The sequence below is a fragment of the Panthera tigris genome, chromosome F2 (assembly GCF_018350195.1).
Source record: "Panthera tigris isolate Pti1 chromosome F2, P.tigris_Pti1_mat1.1, whole genome shotgun sequence".
NCBI classification, from domain to species: Eukaryota; Metazoa; Chordata; class Mammalia; order Carnivora; family Felidae; genus Panthera; species Panthera tigris.
The window spans coordinates 50,197,888-50,206,822 of NC_056676.1; positions in this window are offsets into that span (position 1 = coordinate 50,197,888).

Here is an 8,935-nt window from a genome sequence, read left to right on the forward strand (position 1 = left end):
CCTCTATATACATTTTTCCAGGAAGCTACATGGAATTGTATTCTAAAACCACAAAACAAAAAGGAAGAAAGGAAGGACAGAGGAAGGAAGGAAGGAAGGAAGGAAGGAAGGAAGGAAGGAAGGGGAAAAGAGAATACACAGTATTCATGAAACTTAGAATCTAATACAGGACAAAACCAAGTGAATTCTCAGGATAATGAGGAAAAGAAAATTTTAGTCACAAAGAACAATTAGTCTAGAGTAGACAGAGGTATGGAAGGGTACAAAAAAGACATCAGCATGGGGGGAAGAACAACAGCCTACTTGTTTATCTGATAATCTGATTATCAGTTATTGGATGTAATGAGGTAAGGACCTACTTGACTGTATTACACTGGCAAAGGATTTCGGGGAGAAATAGTGATAGTTCATAGAAAAGCAAGAAAATGATGAAAACAATAATTATTAACTCCAGGAAAAACAAAGAAATCAAAAGAAAACATAATCACCATACCCTATATAGGTTAACTCTTAATAAAAATATAAGAGTTTTAGGGGTGACTGGGTGGCTCAGTCAGTTAAGTGTCCAACTCTTGATTTCAGCTCAGGTCGTGATCATGACCTCATAGTTTGTGAGTTTAAGCACCATGTCAGGCTCCATGCTGTTAGCTTGGGATTCTCTTTCTCCTTCTCTCCCTGCTCCCCACTTAATCTCTCTTTCTCAAAATAAATAAACTTAAAAAAAAATAAAAATAGAGGCTTTTGATTTGATGAAAAATTGAAGAAAGTATGTGTTAGGGAGGTATAAATCTGTTACAAGTTCATATTTTATTGTAGGTAGTCAATATAATCAATAATATCTAAACTAACAACTTTTTTAAAAGTAGTAAAGTATTTGGAAATATGAAGTGAACATCAGGAGAATCAGCTAAAAAGAATTGACAGTGCTTCTGCCTCTGGGAGCAGGAATTGTCATTGGGATGTTGAGTGGGACAAGAAACTGCTAATTTTCATCATCAGCCTTAAAAATCTATTTGACCTTTAAATCTGGGTGAATCTATCTGTTTAATGAAAATAAAATTGTTTTAAAAGAAATGTATTAGTCATATAGTTTAATTTTCCTTATAAGATGCATTTTAAAAGTGATATAATCACCGTTTTCAGTGTCTTTTAAATGACTCCATTATCATTATGCTCTGGCTGGTTATTCATAATCCTTCATCTTCAGGTCACCCTGAATTCACTTCTAATGCATTATTTTATTTTTTGTCTCTTTAAAGTTTATTTATTTATTTTGAGAGAGAGAGAGAGAGGGAGAACAAGACGGGGAGGGGCAGAGAGAGAGGCAGACAGAGAATCCGAAGCAGGCTCTGCCCTGACAGCAGAGAGCCCGTCATGGGGCTCGAGCTCATGAACCATAAGATCATGACCTTAGCCAAAGTCAGACACTTCACCACCCGAGTACCCCAATGCATTATTTTAATATACTTTTGCAAGTAGATAAAAGCAAAGATAAACGTTTTGATTAAGTCAATACACACAGCAAGTTTTCTCAAAAGCTGTTTAATTTCTTCTTTTGCATTTAGGAATTTATGGCAAAAGTTATAGGTTGGAAAATAAAATCCACCACAGAAGTATAAACATTATTCATGCAAATTATAACAACATTCATAAAATTTACGTGCAAGGTAATCTGTTAGATGGTTATTCAAATGTGGCAAAGTAAAGTTGAAAATAAAATGGAACATCTGGGGCCAGAATATATATGTTAATCAGAAGGGTTATAGATGTGCATGTCAATGGATCATCATGCTCTTGAGGAATTCTAAATTTGAAAACGCCAACTTTTTCCCCAAGAGTTACCCCTGATTGAAGCGAATGTCCAAAATCAGTAATTGATAACATCCTCATTTATCTATGTTATAATTGTAGATTTGCCAATTTAACATTCATAAGGCTTCTTTGCCATTTCCGGTTGCTCAGGGGGAAAAAAATCAACAAAAGTGCTTGTGATAGTTAATTTTATTTTTTTATTATTTTAATTTCTTTGTGTTTATTTATTATTTATTATTTTAGAGAGAGAGAGAGAGAGAGCGCGCGTGCGAGCCCATGCGTGAGCAGGTTGGGGGAGGTGCAGCGGGGAAGAGAAAGAATCTTAAGCAGGATCCATGCTCAGTGCAGAGCCCTACAGATGCCGGTCTTGATCCCATGACCCTGGGATTATGATTTGAGCCAAATTCAAGACTTGGACACTCAATGGACTGAGTCACCCAGACAGCCCAAGTGATAGTTTAATTTTATGTGTCAACTTGACTGGCTCTTGGGGTGCCCAGATATTTGGTCAAACATTCCAGGTGTTTTGGTGAAGATGCTTTCAGATGCGATTAACATTTGAAAGGGGAGAGGAAATTGCCCTCCTCAGTTTCACAAAAGGCTTAACTAGAAAAAGACAGTGGAAGTGAGAAATCCCTCTCTATGCATGACTGTCTCCCTGCTGGGGTATCTGTCTTTTCCTGCCTTAGTACTCAGCCTCAGGTTGGAGTTTACACCATCAGCCCTCCTGGTTCTTCGGTCTTCAGATTCAGACTGGAACTATACCATTGTCTCTTAGGTCTCTAGCTTGTCAACTGCAGATCCTGGGATTTCTCAGCCTCTCTATGTAAATCAATTCATATATATATATATATATATATATACACACATATATATAGTATTAGTTTATTAAATATTAATATTAAATATATATATAAATCCATGTAAATCAATTCCTCTCTCTCTCATATATATATATATATATATATATATATATATATATATATATATATGATGTTGGTTCTGTTTATCTGAAGAACCAAGACTAATACAGTGTTTTTCTGAAGGAAGGTCAAAAATTCAGTTAAACTGCTATTTCAGTTAAGCAAACTGAAGTCATAGATGGTTAATTCTTGTCTTAGTTTAGTCTTTTGACTTGAATGTAACAGGAATCCACTAATGCTAATTTAGGACAAAAATAATTTAGAAAAGAAAAGGTTGGGAGGAATTTAAGAAAACCTAAGTACCTCAATGATATCAAGGGCAGAAGTACTTCTGTAGTCTATGAAGGGGCTGGAACAAGACGTGGGATTCCATTTCATACTCCTATCTCTACTTATCTCTGAACATTCGTTTTATTTATTTTTCTTTCTGCAGACAAACTATCACTGCTACTCTGTTCACATGGTGATAACGATGCCATACTTCCAGAGGTTTTACTTCTTCATTCAAGAGATCAGCCTATGTAAGGATGAAAGTCTTGAAACTAACTCTAGATTTCTAAGAGAGGAATTTGATTCGCCATATTTAAGTCAGGGACTCCCCATGGTCTAAGCATCCACCAACAGGAGGATGGAGTTATGCTGTTCAAATACGGTTGCCATCTCCTGTACCTATGACTCTGTGGATGGGGACTGGGAATGGCAGGAGTTCCTAGGTAAGACAGGTTAATTCTGAATTCACTTTTTCTTTCAATAATTATGTTGGGACTTTCTATATGTCCAGCACTGGGGATATGATTCTGAAAAGGATACTTCTTACCCTCACAAACATTTCTATCTAGTTAGGTGTATTGGGACAGGGAGGTGGCTGGTGAGGATTGGGTTTTATGGAAATTGTCTTTGTAATAAATGCAACAAGTGATATTATGGAGGCAAAAAAAAAAAGGTGTTATGGTAGTAAAGGAGAAGACATATCTCACTCAGGCTGGGAGGTGAGTGATGTCTTCTTGTGAAAAATGACATCTATACTAAGACTACAGACATGCATAAGCGTTAGCCTGGTCAAATAGATGGAAGTGAAATATAATAGAAATGACTTATGTTTATATAGACACAAAGATAATGTTGACGGATCTAAAAGTAATATTAGAATATTGATGGGTATCTCAGCTTGGGTTTCCCAAATATCAGATCCCGAGATAAGACAAAATTAGTCCTCTGTGCTGGCAGCGTTCTTAACAGTTTCTTCCAACAAGGATGTCCAACAGCCGATTTGCATAACAGATTTGCATTCTCCCAGTGTAGCCCAGCGGGAAAATAGCACCTTTTCCTCAGTGGTTTCCCTGGAACAGTACAAAGTTCCAGGGCTGACTCTAATGAGAATGCTTTGGGCCATTGAGCCAATCACCATAGACAAACACCTAGAATATTCTGGTCAGGGATTGGGGAAGGCCCCGTTTGTATCATATGACCAAATAGTGGGTGAGGAGGAGTAATTCTTGAAAAGATATCACGGAACTATTACCTGAAAAGAGAATGAATGCTAGGCAGGCAAAATCCACAGATGTCTGCTAAAATTTGGGATGACATTCCTTTAATATTTATTTTATATGTGGAGGTGTGATGTATTATATGGACTTAGCAACAAAGAACTTTTCTTGCTTAATAGAGTTGACCCTATAACTCTCTTCTCTCAGAGTAGTAACTTGTACATAAAGGATTATGGTAAAGAGTAAAGAGTAAAAACACACGTTGGTTTTTAGTATACCATAAAAATTCACACAGAAAGAGAATAGTGATTCTTAACTCATAATGGTTCACAGATGTTTTTTTCACAGAAATTTTTGAGAATCCGATGAATTCAACAGACTTGCTCCATAGAACATTTTTTTTTGTTTTTTGGTACATACAAACTTCTTTTGAGACATTGACTGTCTACATGAAGCCCAAGTTAAACCCCTGATCTAGATTGACTGAACGTTTTCAAAGCGCTTGGCTCCTTTGCAAGTAAACAGATAGTCCCTTTCATAGTTATAACATAGGAAGGCCATTTAGATGAATTTGTTGATTTTTATTTTTAAACTGCTCAAATTATAAAGATATACAAATCCGAAACACTATTTTCATACTGCATTCTTGTTCAATTCAGTGTCACAATCTTAAATCAAGGCAGATAAACTGTATTCAATTTCTGGTGAGGATACAAGGGCAAAAAATTAAGTCTTTCTGAAGCTTTTGAATATTGTTTACTCCCATAATAAAGAAGGCAGCTTGCTGCCTAATAAGATGTGGCCTGGGAGGTTGCTTTATCAATTTGTCGATCCCTTGGAGGAAAAAACACATTTTAAAAACAAATCCAAGAGTAAGACATACATGAATGAAATCCATTTACACTGAGAGCACATTTCTGTACTGTGCCAAATAAAGTGAGAATTTTTGTATAGAAATTTATTCTTCTACCTTGCCGTTCTTAAATCATATGATGTTCAAGAATTAAATATATGTCTGTAGGAAGCACTTTAGGGTTTTTCTGCCTTTTCTATAAACACTGTTAGTTGTAAGACAACCATGAATTTGTGAAAATGGTAACATGCTGTATTTGTAGGTTTGCCAGATAAAATGAAATAAAGTACAGGGTAAGCAACAATTATTTTTTAAGATAAGTATGTTCCAAATATTGCATGGAATAGACTAATACAAAACAATTGTTGCTTACATGAAGTATAAATTTAACTGGGCATCTTGTATTTTACTTTTCGAAATCTGTCAACCTATAAACTTGCAAGCTATATTGTTTTTATTCATTTGTAAATAAACCTTTGATTTTATTTATTAAAGTAGTTTCAGTACTGGCATCTCATTTTATTGTCAGATATATGTTTTCTAGCTAACTGGACTATTAAGAATATATACAAGTATATTTTCATTGAGGTTGTAATAGAATACTTCAAGCTTTTTTTCCATAAACAGTTTTGACTCACATCTCTTTTTACTCCCAAAGAACTTGATGAAGAAAGCTAGACTGAGGTAAATGTTTCTTTATTTCAGATTGGTTTCAGATCAATTCTTTTAGTATTTGAAGGAATGTTATTAAAAGTTGCATATTTTCTGCGCTTAAAGTAACTTACATATGTGATTTTAAATGATTTGTCTTTGAAAGCAGAAACTTTTCAAAATGAACCATTATGTAGAGATGAAATCAGTGAGTCTAGAAAATGAATAATTCATTTTTAAGTAAATGAGAAATTATTTTGTGCTGTTACTTATACATTTTCATATTTATAGTTAAATAGTAATTTGCGATACACAGGGTATTAGTTGTGAATTGTGGTTTTCAATATCACAGACACATTTGTTGCTGTGGTTTTGCAATATCATTCCCTGATGCTTTCCTCAATTGTGGTTTTCATAATCATTGTTTGATAGTCATGTAGCTGCGGTTTGGGGCTGCTATATCCATTTGGACAGGGATAATTGCTTATAGGTTTTGCTGTCTTTTAATTTTATAACCTTAGTGAGTTAAACTAGAAAAAGAAAAATTGAACTTTAAATATCATCAACATTCTCATTAAAAATGATGAGAAAACACAAAATGTAATAGTATTCCTTAGTTTAATTCATTCATAATGACTATAATTAATATATATTTATAAATTTATATAAACTATATCTATTTCTAATAATGCAGTCTGCTTATTTTATCAATCTTGCCTTGAATTCCCTGACTTTTGCTCCTTTCAGCTTTTAAACTGAATATTTAGCTGAGATTTATTTGTTTCTCTTTTGCTTTGCATATTTAACCATTTCAAATGCCAAAAGAAACACTAACTGTTATGATATTTTAATTCCAATGGGCATTCCTTCTGGCTGATATAAAAAGTCAGCCAGTTCTGTAAAAAGATCTTTAAAAACCGTAATGTATAATACATCCAATTCTAAGCACACCAATTTAATTGTAATGAATTGAAAATTAAGGAGGCAAAAATCTGTAGTTCTCTGTCTGCTTATTCATTCCACAACACAAACACACATAACCCTGCTTTTCATGGTACTTACAGCTTTAATTTGTTGGTTCTTCAGGGGAGGGACTTTGTCATTTAGTGCATTTTCCACTGCAAAGGACCATGTATTCTTACAACCTCACATGATAATAGTACTAATGGTAATGTAATAAAATTCACAATTGGTCTTCAGCTCTGTATTAAGATTCTCCCAGCCATACCTTTCACAGGGCAACTCTTTACACCTTCCAGAAGATGTCCTGATGGGGTTATAAATGACACTGATTACAGTGCCTCGTGCACACTGAGCAGCGTGCATTATCCTCAATCAGCCCAGGCTCTCTGCTGACCCCCAGACCCTTTTAGAGTATCAAGTTTGGTGGGGCTCATAGGAACGGCTAGTCAACCAAACAAAGGCGGGGGGGGGGCACAATTTCAGATCAGATTGGATGATCCCACAACCTGGGGGGAAAAGTCAGCAGTATCTGGGGGATACATGTCAACTGCAGTGGAGTTTATTAGTAAATACTGATGACATAAAGCAGCCAGTCCCACTGCTACTGGGATAGAAGCTTCTTCCAGCCCACCCGGGAGGATATATTTAATACTCAGTATATATAAAACTATGAGAAACTAAGCTAGCCTCATGCAGCTTAACTTGGCCAAATAATAACTATGCAAATCACTTCAAAATTTGTTCTTCTTTTGGCTCGCAGTTTCCAACATACTACACACACAATAATTGAAAAAGAATGAAACAAAACTTTAAAAGCTAAAGAACCATGAAATAGTTATTGGGTCTTACCTGCTTGGGAAATTATGGCAAGATCAAATCTTTTATTAGTCGCTGGCTGCTTCCCTGTGGCAGAACTAAAAAGAATTAAAGGTCATGGGATGGGGTGGGTCTTTAGAACTTCCACAGACTTCCTCAAAAAGTTAGTATTCTGATTTGAGACAATTCGTTTCCCACCTAGGGCTAATCACCTAGCTAATGGTCCTCCTTTTTTCATTTGAGGGAAAAAAAAAAAAAAAAAAGATCTGCTTGTCTCCAAATTCGGAATTATTACAGTCTAGCATGAGAAGTGGAGGTGAGAAAGAGCACTTTTAGGACGCCGCTCAGCATCCCATCGGTGCGAGCTGAGTGGGGGATGGTCCACGTCCGCAGCGGTCTCCTGGGAACCTTGAGAGCAATGAAATGGTCTCCAGAGAGCCTGGGCAGATGAGAGGGCTTAACTGGCCCCAAGACACACAGTTGGCATTTGTGATCAGCTGCCTCTCGCCGAGGATTTTGCCAGTGGCCTAACCTTCCTGCCAAGAAGCTGGAAGGGGGGAGGGGGGAGGCCAGGGGAGGGGGCGGCATAACTGGAAGCGCAAAGTTTACGGAGAGACTGGGATTTCTTTGTGCCCCGCTGGACGGGCCAGGCGTGAGGAGAGTTGGGGTCCATCAGAGGGGAATGTGGGAAGAAGTTGCCTGGAGGGGTGCTCTGGCAGATGCCCAGAGCTGACGCGGTGACAACTGCAGAAGCTGCCCCCCCTCCAAACCCTCCCCACGCCTCTGGTCCCCTCCCACCCCCCACCCCTCCACCGCGCTCCCGCGCACCCGACCCGACTGAGGCCCGGGCCCTCTTTTGCATCCGGACTGGCTTTGGATGCAGCCAATCCTCCTTTCGCTGATGGAATAGTCTCCCCTCCCCGCAGCCCCGGCGCGCCCCTCCCTCCCGCGCCTCGCCACCTCCCGCGGCAGAGAGCGAGCTGCGCGGCCCGGAGCGGCGGCGGCGGCGGCGGCGGCGGCGGCGGCGGCGCTGGCGCTCGAGTCTCTGCCCCGCACGCCGGGGAGAGGGGAGAGCGAGCGCGCTCCTCCTCCCGCGCCTTCCACCCCCTCTCTCCCCCTCTTCCCTCTGCTCGCTCTCCCTTCCCTCCCTCCTTCTCTTCCTCCTTTCCGTGTTCCCCCTTTCCCCTTTTCTCTTTCCTCGTCCATTCGTTTGTAAATTCTGTCCTCCCCCCCTCCATCGCTCTCTCACTCGCCCCCTCCCCTCCCCACTGTCACTCTCTCTCTGCCCCCCTCCGTCTTCTCATTTGCCTGCTCCTCTCCAAACGTGGCTCCGCGGCTCCCGGAGGAGCCCCGCGCCCGGATCCCGCGCGTCCGAGGCACCTGGAGACCGGCCCGCGGCGGCCCGAGCCTGGCCAGCGGCGGCGGCGGGA